Here is an 8,718-nt window from a genome sequence, read left to right as displayed (position 1 = left end):
CGCCGGAGGAGAGCATGAAGCTCCCCGACCCGACCACTTCCTCCAGGCCAATGCCAACAAGAACCTTTGAAAAACAATCCGGAACCGAATGGGCCACAACAAACCGAGGAGAAGAGAGATAAGAGAGCACTCTGTCCAAAGACCAAGACAGCTCAGGTGGTGCATGAGCAGTCCGGAGGTGAAACAGCGCACGAGACAACTTGCGAAACGATGCCGAAGTAACCTCAATACCAAAAGCAAGTTGCAGCGGCTTCGCAAACACTGCACGATACGAGGCGACATTATTTGGCATAAGATTACGGTCCTCAAACAGCCACGAGAGAAAGGACGAAACATCCTGAGCAGAAAGCGAAGTACAGTGACAAAGAGATAAAAAGAAACAGAAGGACCGCCAGGAAACTTCATATTGCTGCCGAGATGAAGCTCGCAAGTGGGACACCTTCAAAGAAGCCACCTGATCACCATACAGATGGTGATAGACTCGAATCAAGAGACCAAATGCGAAGACTCGATGAAAAGATCAAACCAGTCCGATCTGCTGAAAGAGGTGGAGCCATGGAAAAACTTCTAGGTTCAGACACCAAGCAAGCAGCACCTGAAACCAAGGCTGGGCCGGCCACCATGTGGCCAAGAGGACTACTCTTCCCTGGTATGTCTCCAAGCAACCTAGGACCTGGAGCAACAGCTAAACAGGGATAGAGGAGGGAAAGAGATACAGGAACCCCCACTTCGACCAGTCCTGTCAGAGGGCATTGACCCAGACGGCTTTGCAGTCGAGGAAGGGCGCCACATATACCGGAAGATGCCTCGACCATGCCAACGCGAAGAGGTCCACCTCCCGGCGCCGAATCGTCTGGCAGAACCAACTGAATGAATCGGCGTCGACCGTCCATTCTGTGGAGAGGAGAATGAACCGGGACAGGCCATCCACCAGGATGTTGGATACCCTATGGATGTGAATGGCCAGTGGAACCAAACACCGAGAACTCAACAGACAAGTCACCCGAAGCGACCAGCCCCAAAGAGCCAAGGACCGCATCGAACCCCTCAGTTCAGACAATTTAATGAATCATCGGGGAGTAGTTTGAATGGAGCCGGATCGTCAATCCGCAGGCGACCCGAATCCTCCCAAGTGAAAACCACACTGCCGCAAACTCCCACACCGTGCTGTAGGCCAGACGGAAGGATGGACCCCATTGCCCCTGGCCTGCCTGGTGAGCACTGGTCACAAAGCCCCAGCCGAGAGACGACACATATGTGAACACATTGAGTGAACACCATCTAAGCGTCCGAATCCAACAGAAGCCGGACCAGGGACAGAGTGGTCATCCGAAAAGAGGGGGAAAAAAACAGGGGTTCAGACGGTACAAGTCCAGAATGAATCTTGAGATTATCTTGAGATGATTTCGGGGCTTTAGTGTCCCCGCGGCCCGGTCCTCGACCAGGCCTCCATTCCCAGGAAGCAGCCCGTGACAGCTGACTAACACCCAGGTACCTATTTACTGCTAGGTAACAGGGGGCATAGGGTGAAAGAAACTCTGCCCATTGCTTCTCGCCGGCGCCCAGGATCAAACCCGGGACCACAGGATCACAAGCTCAGTGTGCTGTCTGCTCGGCCGACCGGCTCCCTTCATCCTTCAGGTGAACCACAGGTCTGCACACTCCCGTTTCGGAACTAGAAACAGGTGGGAAACCCACCTGAGAGATGTCGTCGTTTCGACCATGCCCAAGCACACCCACTCCGAAACGACCCGAGAGAGCGCAGGAGAAGAGGCCTGCCCCGTCAGCCCTGAACCCCTTGAAACCCAAGTCAGTCAGTTTTTTAAAAGTTGTTCAATGTCAACAAATCTTTTTTTGACTAGTTGTATATAAAAAGAGCTGCAATTGTTTCAAGTTTCAGTAATGCAGCCTAAATAGAGAGGGATTTTTTTTTCAACGAATATTACACATTTTCAAGTGCTTATAAACAACCATACCTTTCAGATATGATCATTCTATGACACTTTTATGTCACATTAGCATATAATAAACGATCTGTAGGAAGGGATTTTCCCAAACATCTTTAGTTTTCCTAATGCAAACAGTCAAAGTTCCTCCAAAAAATTATGAAAATATATCATGTTTATTGCTATTATAAAGTCAATAAATGAACTTAGGAAGCAAAGCTTGTGCCACATTTTAGAGACATACACTCTACATATAAGGTGTAAGTTTCATGTAAATTGAACAAAAAATTAAAGAGTTATAAGAATTTTTATGATACTTGAAAATAAATAAGAAAATAATAAAGTCTAAGATGCTGCCATCGGTGACTGAGTTTGACATCAACTAATTTCCTCTAAAATTGGCACCCTTACAGATAAGCTTACGTGCAGTCAGGTGTATAAGTTTCATGTAAATCGTCCAATAAACAAATAAGAAAAATAAAATTTAAAAGAGAAAAACACAAAAAATCTATTTTTTTTAACTTAATTTTCTTTTAATAAAACTAATTATATATTTTTCAATATATGCTATTGTGATAGCTGAGAGTCATAGACATGATTTCATTTGACACATGTGTTTGATAATCGTTTTTGACCATTTTGGAATATTTTTGACATGTAATTCAATATTTTTTTTCCTCCCTTCCTATTTATGCTACGGTGCTGAGACTTGGACCAGGTGAAACTCTTTTCATATACAACATGTAAAAAACGTTTGATTAAAATCGAACCAGTTTTCATTTTTGGCATATTTGAATCTATCCCCCCCTCCCCCTTGGAGGAGGAGGGACCACCCAACACCACTGCAGGGCGTGGGAAACGACCCGAAAAAAACACAAATCGCGAGACCAAGCGTGAGTAAACAGAGCAAGTCTCTTCCCCCTATAGCCCTGTCAATGGGGCGAACCGTGAAAGGGCCGACGATACAAGAATCCGACCTGTACACAGAGCGATCACTGCGCCGACCAGACACAGACAGTTCTGTAGGCGGTAGCGGCTCCAAAACTGGCACCAGTATCCTACCCCAACAACGGAACCCCAAGCTCTGGCACAATCCCTCCGGGAGGAACCCCGGAGAACCATCAAGTTCGACATCGAACAACAGCTGGAAGAAGCCACCTGCAGATACCTCTCAACCGCAGAGTCTGCAAACAGCAAGGGACAAAAGGGCGAAGAAAACCTAGGAGAAAGGGCCCAAGCAGATTCCAAGGAGGAAGCATGCACAACTTGCCGACATGTGAGACGCGCAGTGAAAAAACACGACACCGCTTCCCCCAGGATCGGCGCAAACGGCTTCAGCAGCTCAGACGACTCACGAACAGCAGAGACCAAGGCACCAGACCTAGGAATGGCCCCAAACACCTCTTCATCCTCCGCAAGCCAAACCGAAGAAAGCTCTAGGAGAGGAAAAAAAACGCAAGACTGAAGCCAGCAAGCCATGAGCGCGCAAGTCCTCAGTCACAAGTGTGACAGACAGGGCGGGAACCTGCACATGAAGCTGAATCGCGCCCACATCCGGCAGAAGGGCAAGAGCGAACAAGCACGCGTTCAGGTGCTCAAATTCGCCCCCCAGGTAAACCTGGACAACGCTTCACGCCACTCAAGCATGCAGGAACAACAGAAAGCACTCCAAGCATCCAACGACAACAACGGGCAGTCTGCAAACTATGACAACTCCGGAACTTCATAACGAACCCAGTATGGAGACGAAGACCCAAACCTGAAGGAAGACGGATCCATTATAGAGGCATATTCCAGGTCGTGCAGGAGGTAAGCCGCAATGGCTGCCCACACCCCAGTAGGCGAGACACAGTAAGTTGAAAACCTCCAGAAGGACAGAAACGAAGGACCCCGCAGGGATACGGAACCGAACCCGGGGAGGAGCTGAACCCAAATCCAACTCGTATGCAGAGGGGGCGAAAGGAAAACCCCACTCCTTGTAACAAAAAGCCCCGCTGTGAGGGTTAGAAAACCTAAGTGGGGTCCAACGGGGCTCAAGGCCCCCAAGTCAGTTCCTCCCCAACCCCGAGAACCTCCATGTCAGGCAAGTCATCCCCCTAAGCCCCAGCCTCACAAGAAAAAGCCAGGGCGACCAAAAAAGCAGGAAGAGAAGGGGCCCACTGGTCAGACCCCGGCGCTAAGGCTGGAGGAATGGACTTGAGTGCCTCCATAACCACCCAGGGAGAAGACAACTCCCAAAACTGCCCGAGTCTCAGAAACCTCTAAATCCCGCCCCGACTTTGAAGCCCTCAGACGCTTGGGAACCGGAAGCAAACAGGGGGCAGAATGAACCACAGCAGGGAAAGAACGAGGGGGATGCGGACTGAACCCCAAGTCTGGGTCCCTATAAGCAAAGCGGGGCAGTCTCGGGGCATCCGGGGAAGCAACCAACAAAGCACGTTGCAGCAACCTATACCTAGCATGCAACGCCTGAGCTGCCTGCACCCGAATAATGTCATCAGTAGAATGGGTGAATTGAGTCACAAAGAAGCAACAATGCTCGCAGGACTCCAGGTCGAAAATGTCACAGACCTAACAGGCAGCATGACGGAGGCAAAAACAATGAGTGTCGCAATGAGACAAGGAGACAGAGCAACCTTCAAACTCGCACAAAGCGAGAGGTGACCCAGGGGTCGCAGCCATTAGACCCCGTGCACCCCCGCGGGGTTTCCCAGGGCCCGTAGACTGGTATCGCTAAGGGTAAGCCCAGGCAGGGTACTGCTAACCAGCGCCCAAGTCTACCAAACAAACTTCTAAAACTGAAACCCTGGGACGTGTCCACTCACAAGGGCCAAGCAGGAGGTACCACCAAACACCGGAGGTCAAGACACTAACATAAATGGGGGAAAGGGACACACAGACAGAACCCCCCACCAGGCAGAAAAAAATAAAACGAAAACCTCCAAAAGAGGGCAACGTACCCAGGAGGAACAGAGCTGGCCGCTGTTATAGGTGAAAACTACCTGCGCAGTACCCTGCGCCGCTTCCAGTGCAAAAACTACTACTTACCTCAAGGTAAAAAAGGGAGGAACCCCCCCCCCCCCACCAACACACTCGTGGCGGTCAATCACCCAGCAACAAAAGACCAACAGAGGTTGGTCATCACCAAGAGATCCCAAGTTCTTTCCCAAGAGGCAGACAAGAGGAGCTCCAGCATATTTAAAAAATCTTAAGTATTGTAGTACAGGATGATGATAGTGAGTGGTGTCCCAGAGAACATAAAGGTTTAGTGCTTTTGAAAAATAGGTGAGATAACAGGAATGTGCTAAGGGAAGTGAAAAATTGGATGAGAAAAAGTTGCCCTAGTGTTTCCTGTGCAGAGAAGAACATTCAAGATGGCCGCCGGCCAGAGGAAATACAAAACAGAGCTTGAGTTTGCTGGATTCAGTGAAGAAAGCATTGATATAGATAATCTATACAACACGTTGGTAAAATTAGATACTATAGAGAGGTAGACCCCCAAGGTAACTTGTGGAAGATAACCCCAAGCCCCAAGGGCAGTACTTACAGGGGCACTCAGGAAAGGGGAACCCTAAGCACATGCAACCTGAGTACCTGTGAATATTACTCCCAGCTCACACGCCACTGTTAGAGCAGTACTGGACACAAGGCACAGCACAACACAGATATTCTGGAGCTGGAGCCACACGACCAAGCCAAAATCACATCAGCCAAGAACTGGTGGGTAGATCGCTGCGTGGTGGGTCTGGGGCTGCGCAGACATGCGGCGTCTCACGTATGACGTCATGCACGTTTACTCATTTTCAATTGGGGAGTTCTGTCCACTCGTTTGTCTATTTTAGTCATTTTATCCAGAATAGGGGTTTGTTTTGAGGCGTTTACCTTTGTGGGTGCTTGGCCTGGTCGATGGTAGACATAGAATGCTCCAAATCCCATGTCCAATTATATAGGCCATTTCTCCTCGTGCCTCTCTGAGGGGGGCCAGATTCTGGCTCGTGGTCCCCGGTAGGCCTAGAACTCCATTCACACTGACTGATGCCAAAGTCTAATGATATACATATCAGCCTGGATAGCTCCAGCTATCTTCTATATTTCTATATAGATACCTTTATAGCTATCTATATATTTTCTGGGGGGAGCCCCTTTGGCTCCACCCAGAAAATAGTGTTAGAATGTAATGAAATGCAAATATCTGAGTGTGGTCGTGTGGCTCCCTGAAGCTACTCTCACTGGTGGTGTTCAATCTGGCCTACTGGGGACCTAGAACTAAAACCCAACTGCTTGGGTGAGGCACAGAGAGTAGTAGCATTTATATATTCATATTTTATTTCTGCATATCCATCTTGAGGTTATCGTCAAATGATTTCGGGGCTTAGCGTCCCCGCGGCCAGGTCCTCGACCAGGCCTCCTTTTTGTTACACCCGCAGAAAGCAACCCGTACCAGCTGTCTAACTCCCAGGTACCTATTTACTGCTAGGTAACAGGGGCATCAGGAAGAAAGAAACATTTTGCCCATTTCCTTGCTCCTCCACCGGGGATCGAACCCGGAACCTCAGGACTACGAATCCGAAGCGCTGTCCACCCAGCTGTCAGGCATCAGGCGTCCATGTGTATATTTATGCCACCATCTGACCCAGAAAGTCAATGAGACAAAATAAACTACAGGTGGCTATAGAAAGATCATAGCCTCATGAACCACCAGAAGAACTCTTCGATGATTGATAATGATTAAGCCACCCAAAAGGTGACACGGGCATGAATAGCCCGTAAGAAGAACTTCAACAATGTAAACAAATTATCAAAAAGTTTCAAAACAAGCGACAGCTCACTTGTTCCACCACCCCCCATTCGTCAGGGAAGAGGGGTTGGTAGCTCACGGTCAGCCAGTGACTCGACCCTCAGTTGTATGGTAGCTGTGAGAAAACTACCCCGACGACCAAGAGGGGTGTAGGGGAGCTTCCAGGGATTGGAAATTTCAACCAGAATTTCAACCAGAAATTGGTTTTTCATTACATTCAATGCTGGTTTTCTACAGTGAGCCCCTTGTGGTTCCCTGATGGTATCTATTTACAGAGAAGGAAACAGGGTACTTACCAGAGAGGAGAAAGCACCTCAGGATCAGGACGGACAAGAGACACACCAGGCCACGAGACAAGACCCAAATCCACACAGGGGCACTCGCGCCTGGGCACACTGACACTATACCAGGCCGCTAAAACCCTAACTTCCAAAACCCACGTCCCTGAATATCCGCCCAGGATATGTTAGCAAACATAGTCAGGAGTGGCCTATTTTCATAGATCATGGGGACGAAGGTAGACTATAGGCTAGCTGGAGTCAATAACACTGCAGATGACCTGAAAAGTACGAGCCTAGGAACAGGGGTCTAATGCGACCAGAGCGACCCACAAAGCATTCACTGAGGCAGAATCAGTGTCACGAAGGTAGGGGTAGAGAGCTACCACCAGACAACAGATGATGCATCCTCGGCTGAACCAACCAAGCATCAATCACCAAGTGACTCCTCGAAAAGCCAACCCAGAAAAGGAGGAGCAGGCTGCAGACTAAAACCCCACCAGGGCCAAAAGAACAAAAACCTTGCTCCAGGAATACAGGATGAAGCTCCCAATCCCTACCATTGGAGGCAAGGGAAATCTAAAATGAAGCCTCGAAGAAACAGTTCTGGACCAAAGGGGACACCGTGAAGCGAGGAAAAGAAAGGAAAGAACACGGTCCAAAGACCAAGCAGGGTCAGACTGTACATGAGCAAGACAGAGGTGAAGCAAGGCGTGACACAGCCTGTAAAATAGGGCAGAGGAAGTATCAACATCGAATGCAAGTTGCAGCAGCTCTATCAGCGCCAAACAATACAAGGCGACAATATTCAACACAAGATGCTGATCAAGAAAGAACCAGGAAAGAATAGAGAGCACCACCTACTCCAAAATCTAAGAACGATGTAAGGAATGGAAATGGTGAAGAGCGCCAAGAAACCTCATATTTCCCCCTCGAGTTAGCACACAGTTGGGACACCAACATGGCCACCTGATCATCATATAAATAATGATAAACCGTTGTCAGACATACTAGATGTATAGAGCAATTCAATGTCTTTCTTTATTATGCACCCCATACCCATCCCCTGGGTGGTGGTGTAAAGGGTTACAGAACAGAGAAGGTAAAACCGGCAAAATAAGTCACTAGGCCTTCCCTTAAAGGCAGAGACATGGAAAACACCAAGCAAACAGCACCTGACACCAAGGCCAAGGCTGGGCTGGCCACCAAGGAGCCTGAAGGAGCCAGTTTGAGAACTAAGGGAAAAACCCAGAAAGAGGTAGGCCTCGTGCCCCATAACAAAGCCCAACCAATCCTTGAACCTCGGCTGTATCGGGAATTGCCAATAAGCCTCCAAGAGATCCAGAGAAATCATCCAAGAGCCTGCCTCGAAAATGAGAGACCTGGAATAGGGTGGTCGTCTAAAAGGAGGGGCAAGGAATGAACAGATTCAACACAAAGATTGAAGATCTTTGAATCTTTGATTCAAAGAATGAAGATCAACCAAAAATCCGGAGAACCAGTTTCGGGACCGGAAAATGCAGGAACCCTTCAGTGGATTTCCTTTGAGGAAATGGTGGTCTCAAAGGAAGAAGAAGCTGGCCAGAAAGACCCTCAAGCGTTAGGGGAATAGCTGACTCAACTGCTTCCGCACCCTCGTCGTAAGAGCCAACCGCAGGAGCCGACCAAAACACATTCTGACCTATACCCTTCCCTA

This window comes from Procambarus clarkii, chromosome 8 (assembly GCF_040958095.1).
Source record: "Procambarus clarkii isolate CNS0578487 chromosome 8, FALCON_Pclarkii_2.0, whole genome shotgun sequence".
Taxonomy (NCBI): Eukaryota; Metazoa; Arthropoda; class Malacostraca; order Decapoda; family Cambaridae; genus Procambarus; species Procambarus clarkii.
This window is presented reverse-complemented; position numbering follows the sequence as displayed.